General features: G+C 32.3%; 1 non-coding gene across 1 annotated transcript; it reads right to left on the minus strand.

The window, feature by feature from the left end:
- Positions 1 to 2,587: 2,587 nt before the first annotated feature.
- On the minus strand, positions 2,588 to 2,661 carry TRNAS-GCU (transfer RNA serine (anticodon GCU)). Its single transcript has one exon. It is a non-coding gene; the product is annotated as a tRNA-Ser (tRNA).
- Positions 2,662 to 7,551: the final 4,890 nt, after the last annotated feature.

Raw genomic sequence — 7,551 nt, forward strand, 5'->3', positions numbered from 1 at the left:
CGACAATTTTCATCTTGCACAAAAAGGTGTTAATTAATTCAGATATTATGCTCGTATATAGAGCAAGAAATAGCTGCCAGCAAGTCCATGGGCGTACTTTCAATGATGTCATTGAACAGTACGGTTTTGAACCATGCCTTACAGCGCACAAAGTTTTTGTGTGGTCATGCATGAATAAGGAAACACAGTCTCAAAGACCAGACCCTTTGTGCTGGTTCTAGAGCCTTTAATTACAGACTCGCCACAAAAACAACGCAGGAAGCAAACATTGTCAAGAACCAGTAGTTGCCTACAATGCTCAGAGATGTCTCTCACAGGCAAGGCCACTGCATCTCGGTCAGCTTATTTACACATGTAAATTTAATACTGTGGACTTAATCTCTTTAACAGTTCCTGTAACAAGGATCAACATCACGAACACCAATTCGCCTGTCCATTGTTTTATACGGCAGCAAAAGTTAATCTCTCGGATTAGCAAATGAAGGCGATTGTGACTGAATGAATAGGGGGCAAGGGATGAACGTGCAGAATGACTAACGTTATTTACGCAACACTGGAGTGAGGTTGCAAACTGGATTAATTTTATTCTATGTTCAGGTTCATAACACAATTTATTTCCATAAAAACACAAAAAGGGTCTTCTGAATTACTATTTTACTTCGCCAAATAATTTTAAACTGATTTTTACTCTCATTTAATGACTCTGTATCAACTACTTGGTTATTTAACTTCCATCGAGATAGGTCGGGGTTACGCCATATGATTTATTTATTTATTTATTCATTTATTTATTTGTTTATTTATTTATTTATTTATTTATTCATTTATTTATTTGTTCATTTATTCATTTGTTCATTTATTCATTTATTTATTTGTTTATATATTTATTTATTCATTTATTTATTTATTTATTCATTTATTTATTTGTTCATTTATTCATTTATTTATTTGTTTATTTATTTATTTACGTACTTATTTATTTATTTATTTATTCATTCATTCATTTATTCATTTGTTCATTTATTCATTTATTTGTTTACGTACTTATTTATTTATTTATTCATTTATTTATTTGTTCATTTATTCATTTATTTATTTATTTATTCATTTGTTCATTTATTCATTTATTCATTTATTTATTTATTCATTTATTTATTTGTTCATTTATTCATTTATTTATTTATTTATTCATTTGTTCATTTATTCATTTATTTATTTATTCATTTATTTATTTGTTCATTTATTCATTTATTTATTTGTTCATTTATTCATTTATTTATATAGGTACTTATTTATTTATTCATTTATTGATTTATTCATTTATTCATTCATTCATTTATTCATCATTCATTTATTTATTTATTTGTTTATTTATTTATTTTAAATATACGGAAAGCTAAATATTTATGTACAGAAGAAGAAAAGGAAAATTTAAATCTTGATAATGGAGAAGAATTGAGGACCTTTTTGCAAAACTTGCAAACGGAAAAAACTAAATTTTACAGGAGAGACGAAACACTATAGTAAGCAAGTTTTGCTGTAACTCTCACTTATAGCAGAAAGCAAGTTTTGAAAAAAACGATCACACTTTGACACACTACAATGAAGAGAAATAACCCAATAAGACGCTTTGAACATCATGTAGTGGCCTGCCTTATGTTAACGAATCCATCAAAATCTCAATTTTGCAAATTTTGCAGTTAGCAAGTCTTGCAAAAACGGTCTTCAATTAGAACCATCTACTGAATGTACTTATTTAGGCACAAAGGTAGACCATTCAGGAGATAATACAGTGAAAATTAAAAACATAATTACAAAAACAAAACAAGCAATAAATGCTCTAAATTCTATTTGGTGGAGAAAAAATATTATAGAAAATAGAAAATTACACATATATATAAACCATAGTCCAAAGTATCCTAACATATGGAGCGGAAGTTTGGCAAATTCCAAACAAGGAAACAAAAAGAATTTTAAGTACAGAAATGGATGTCCTAAGGTGATCAGCTGGGAAATCTAAAATGGAAAAAATAAAAAATAAACGAGTAAAAATAGTACTGAATAAAGGTAAATTTTAATGCTTCATTACACCAATTTGAGGAGGCTTTGGATTAAACAATTGCAGACAAAAGCTAATAGAAACATGTAAATAAAACTAATAAAACAATTGAATAACAATGGCTAAACATTAAACAATTTCAAAGACAGATTTATGCATTGTTTCGCAGTAAATGGGAGCCATTTTGAGCACTTTTTGTAAACTGAAATCAACACATGATACAACACAACAATGCTAATTTTGGTTTTAATGGGTTTTCTTGCTTTAAAATCCATGTATTGCATTACTATTGCAGTTAAATTTCAATGGTGCTTATCCTACAATGTGTTTTTTAAATTATAAATTTAAATAATAGCAATATTGTTATTGCTCTACTGATTGCAAAACAACACTAAGTTTAGTTGAAAACCGCTGATATTGTCGATTATGGGAATTATTATGCTTAATGTACATAATCATTTTCCTCGACACTTTTTTAACCAACTACCGGAACTCTTTCAAAGTTTGAATAATTTCAAGGAAAAATTGTTCCGGGGCCGGGTATCGATCCCGGGACCCTTCGCTTAGCGCGCGAACGCTCTACCGACTGAGCTACCCCAGGAACTATACAAGACACCATTACAAGTTTTCAAAGTATGTCAATTTTTTATATCTTTGGTTCTGACTTATCCCGTGGTTGGAAAGTTTGCTTACACGATCATAAAATCGTAGGTCAGAGTCTTTGAACGCCAGTATACAAACGGTGGACTTCTTTGACATGAAGTGAACACAATGTCGACATCGTTCTTAAGAAAAAGGATTTCACATAGGCAAGAAAAAATCATCATACTCTAGCTGGGATTCGAACCAATGATCACACCTTCTACGAAACGTTAAAGTTGTTTATAACTGCGTGCATCATTAATATTCTGAGCCACATAAAGGAGAATATTTAATCACGTGGTGCAATGGCGATATATCAGACTTTTCAGGGAAACTGTGAGACGAGATTCAGAGACTCTCTTTTCTCTCTTTCTCTAACCGTTTCTCTCTCTCTTTCTCTTTCTCTCTGTCTCTCTCTCTCTAGAAAGGAGATACATTTCCATTTTCCCTGTGGGAATCGAAGTCGGGAAGCACTCGTATTTGCAGAAACAAATATTGGAATGTACTGATTTTAAAATGTATGAAATGTCACAGAAAATCTCTGAAACCACTAGCAATTGGACACAAAACAAATATTGTAGTTCATACGATAGAAGATAGAGAGCGTTTACACTTTTTCAAAGATAAAACCATCTTTGTTAAGTAAACACACGTAATGGCCTCCTGTAGTTCATAGGCAACCGAAACTGAGTGATAAGTTAAAATTCATAGTCAATAAGCAAACAATTTACTACAAAAACAGGCAAAATCAACCTACGTATCTATTATTTTCTATAATACAACTAGTTCTGTTAGTTTTCCAGTAACTTAATTGAGCTTAATACATTAATCTGAGAAGTATATCACAGGGAAAGATCAAAATTAAATTAATTAAATTAAATTATGGTTTATTTAACGACGCTCGCAACTGCAGAGGTTATATCAGCGTCGCCGGTGTTCCGGAATTTTTGTCACGCAGGAGTTCTTTTACATGCCAGTAAATCTACTGACATGAGCCTGTCGCATTTAAACACACTTAAATGCCATCGACCTCGGCCGGGATCGAACCTTAAGCATAGAAGGCCAGCGCTATACCAACTGCGTTACCGAGGGCGACGGGGTAAAGATCAATGGTTTAGCATATTTTATACATCTTCAATACACAACTTTTAACACTATATCGCTTACGAATTATATATATATATATATATATATATTTTTTTTTTTTTCAAGAAATTAAACTACAAAATCGCATACAGAACACAAAACACTCTACAACAGCATTTCAACACTAAAAAAAAAAAACAAACAAATACCACCTGGCAGGTGTATACAAACTGACAAGCTGCAACAACTTCTACATAGGACAAACAGGCAAATAATTTCAAACACGTTACAAAGAACACACCACAGCCATAACTAAATCACACAACACTTCCACAAACGCAGAATAAATCACAAACGCCAACCACACCCACAGCAACATAGACAGAGACATGGAAATTCTACATATCCAACAGAAAACCAGAAACTAAACACAATAGAACAATACGAAATTTAGAGATACACAAAAACGCACCCACAACAAACCCTCAACACACAACTGAATTTCAGAACACACACACTACACAACACAAACGCACCTCCACCGGGGCGAAGACACCGGAAAACGCATGGAACACGCAGTTCTGAAGATGGCTCCCAAACCGAAACTATTTAACTAAGGTATTTTTAAACTTAGTTCAAATTAACAAGTGAAAGACATACATACATACATACATACATACATACATACATACATACATACATACATACATACATACATACATACATACATACATGCAGGTGGCCCGGGTTCGATTCCCGGTCGGGACAAGTTACCTGGTTGAGGTTTTTTCCGGGGTTTTCCCTCAACCCAATATGAGCAAATGCTGGGTAACTTTCGGTGTTGGACCCCGGACTCATTTCACCGGCATTATCACCTTCATCTCATTCAGACGCTAAATAACCAAAGCTGTTGATAAAGCGTCGTAAAAATAACCTACTAAAATAAATACATACATGCATACACATACATACATGCATGCATACACATACATACATACATACATACATACATACATACATACATACATACATACATACATACATACATACATACATACATACATACATGCATATACATACACACATACATGCATACACATACACATTACATACACACATACATACATACATACATACATACATACATACATACATACATACATACATACATACATACAGTCCACACCTGTGGAGTAACGGTCAGCGCGTCTGGCCGCGAAACCAGGTGGCCCGGGTTCGATTCCCGGTCGGGGCAAGTTACCTGGTTGAGGTTTTTTCCGGGGTTTTCCCTCAACCCAATATGAGCAAATGCTGGGTAACTTTCGGTGCTGGACCCCGGACTCATTTCACCGGCATTATCACCTTCATCTCATTCAGACGCTAAATAATCTAAGCTGTTGATAAAGCGTCGTAAAATAACCTACTAAAATAAAAAAAATAATACATACATACATACAGGATGATTCACGAGGATTTACCGTCACTTACAGAGCTTATTTCCCAACACATTTTGAGCAAAAAATGGCATATAAACATTTGTCATAATTTGAAGTTGTTTGTAAAATACCATTATTCTTGAGATTTAAGGGTAATCGAATATTACAGATAAAGAATGAACTATTCAGGAATATCATTTCTTTAATTAGTATTCTCACGTTAAAAATGTGTTCTGAATTCCGTAGTTGCTTGGTACAGAATTTTTTTTTTTCCATTTTAACTACAAAATTACATTTTGTTACGCATTTATCACAACAATTTTTACAAATCACGCCACTCTTGTAAATTCTTTAAGATTATACATTAGGATGCATAATTAAACTGTAAAAAATTAAGTTTTCCTAAAGTCGTATGATTTGTAACAATTTTTGTGGTAAGTACGTGAGAATGATGTATTTTTAGTTAAAAATTGAAAAATAAAATCTGTACAAAGCAATAATTAACAACACATTTTTAGCTTCAGAACACTACCCAATTAAGGAAATGACACTTCTGATTAGTCCATTCTCTATTTGTAATATTTTTTTATCCTTAAAACTAAGGAAAAAAAATATTTTACTCACAACTTAAAAATTAATGTAACTTTGAAAATATTGAGATTAGGACAAATGTTTATATAACTTTTTTGCTCAGAATGTCTTCGGAAATAAAGTCCGTAAGCAACGGTAAATCCTCAAGAATCGTCCTATATATTTTATTTCTGAGATTTAGTATTATTTAAAGTTGAATTATAAGGTTGCTATACCGCTCCCTATAAATAATTTATGCTCTTTTTTGTTTGCTGATGTTCGTAAAAGAAATAAGAAAAGCAATAAAACTTGCATGGTTTATTTAAACAGAAAGTGTTCCTATCTAAAAAAAAATGTATATGAACCCTAGGCTAAGTAAACCTCAGGGTTATAGTACCTGCAAAAGGATTGGAACAATGGAGAAAATCCATGATCTCATCTGGAAACGAACCCGAGACCTTACGGCTTGCAGAGTAATACATTAACCGAGACATTACCGTGTGTCTCATTATAAACATTAACCACCATGAATTGGACCCTTCGGAATGTCTCATTCTCGTCCTTGTAGGATTTTTGGAACAATACAAGACATTCACAATAGTATCGGAACTCCCAGAACAGCTGAAGTTAAACAGCGATCAACTGCAGCAGTTAAACCGGGAATTGAGTTCAGATGCCCTGTATTGTAGCCCGAAACGTTATCACACGAATTACAGAGGAAGCCACTCATTTTCAAGGTTGGAAAATTAAAAAAAAAAAAAAAAAAAGTTCGTTTATTTACCTTGTATTAGCATGTTTTTTTATAAATATGCCTACAATGATATGGCTGAATGCAATACTCCTAATCTCATATTATCTTCATTGATTGCAATAAATGTAAGTTCATGAATGTAAAATATGGTGTTCCTCAAGGATCAGTGTTGGGTTCTATTCTATTTTTAATAATGGTTAATGTTTTAATGTGTAATGTTTCTGCATATTCGGTGGTATTCGCTGATGATGCTAATTTTGGACAAGTTATAGTGATATTAATGAACTGAAAACTCTTACTAATTCAGTTTTCACGGAAGCCAAAAAATGGTTTAGTTCCAATAAATTTCTTTTAAATGAAAAGTAAAACTATATCTCTCTTATATAATAGTACAGCCATGGAAAATAATAACTTCAAAGTTCTCGGTATTACTGTGGACACCACACTGACCTGGGAAGACCATATTCATTTTGTTTGTAAAAAAAAATTGTCAAGAGTAATATATTTTCTGAGAAATTTGAAAATGTGTGTTCCGAAGAATTACATTACAGTTGTCTACTTTTCTTATTTTCATAGTATACTTTCTTACGGAGTGCTTTTATAGGGTAATAGTACTCATATTAATAAGGTACTTATGTTACAAAAATATATTAGAATTATAACAAATTCAACAATGAAGACACATTGCAGACCGTTATTTGTAAATGAAAAAATTATGACTGTAACATCACTGTATATTTATCAAGCCCTAAATTTTGTCAAAGATAATTCACAAATGTTGACACATAGGAATGATGTTCACCTATACAACACCAGAAACCGTGAATGTTTTTGACTTACCTAAATGTGGGCTAACCAAAACAATGGATAAGGAAGCCTTTTAACAGACTTGTCTCTGGTTGGTTGATCAACAGACCCTTTTATGATATTAATGAGTTTTTTTAATATTAATGTTGTTGAATGTTCCTGATACAACTGAAAACATTATAACAAAAACAACCCTTGTC

The sequence above is a fragment of the Periplaneta americana genome, chromosome 7 (assembly GCF_040183065.1).
Source record: "Periplaneta americana isolate PAMFEO1 chromosome 7, P.americana_PAMFEO1_priV1, whole genome shotgun sequence".
NCBI lineage: Eukaryota > Metazoa > Arthropoda > Insecta > Blattodea > Blattidae > Periplaneta > Periplaneta americana.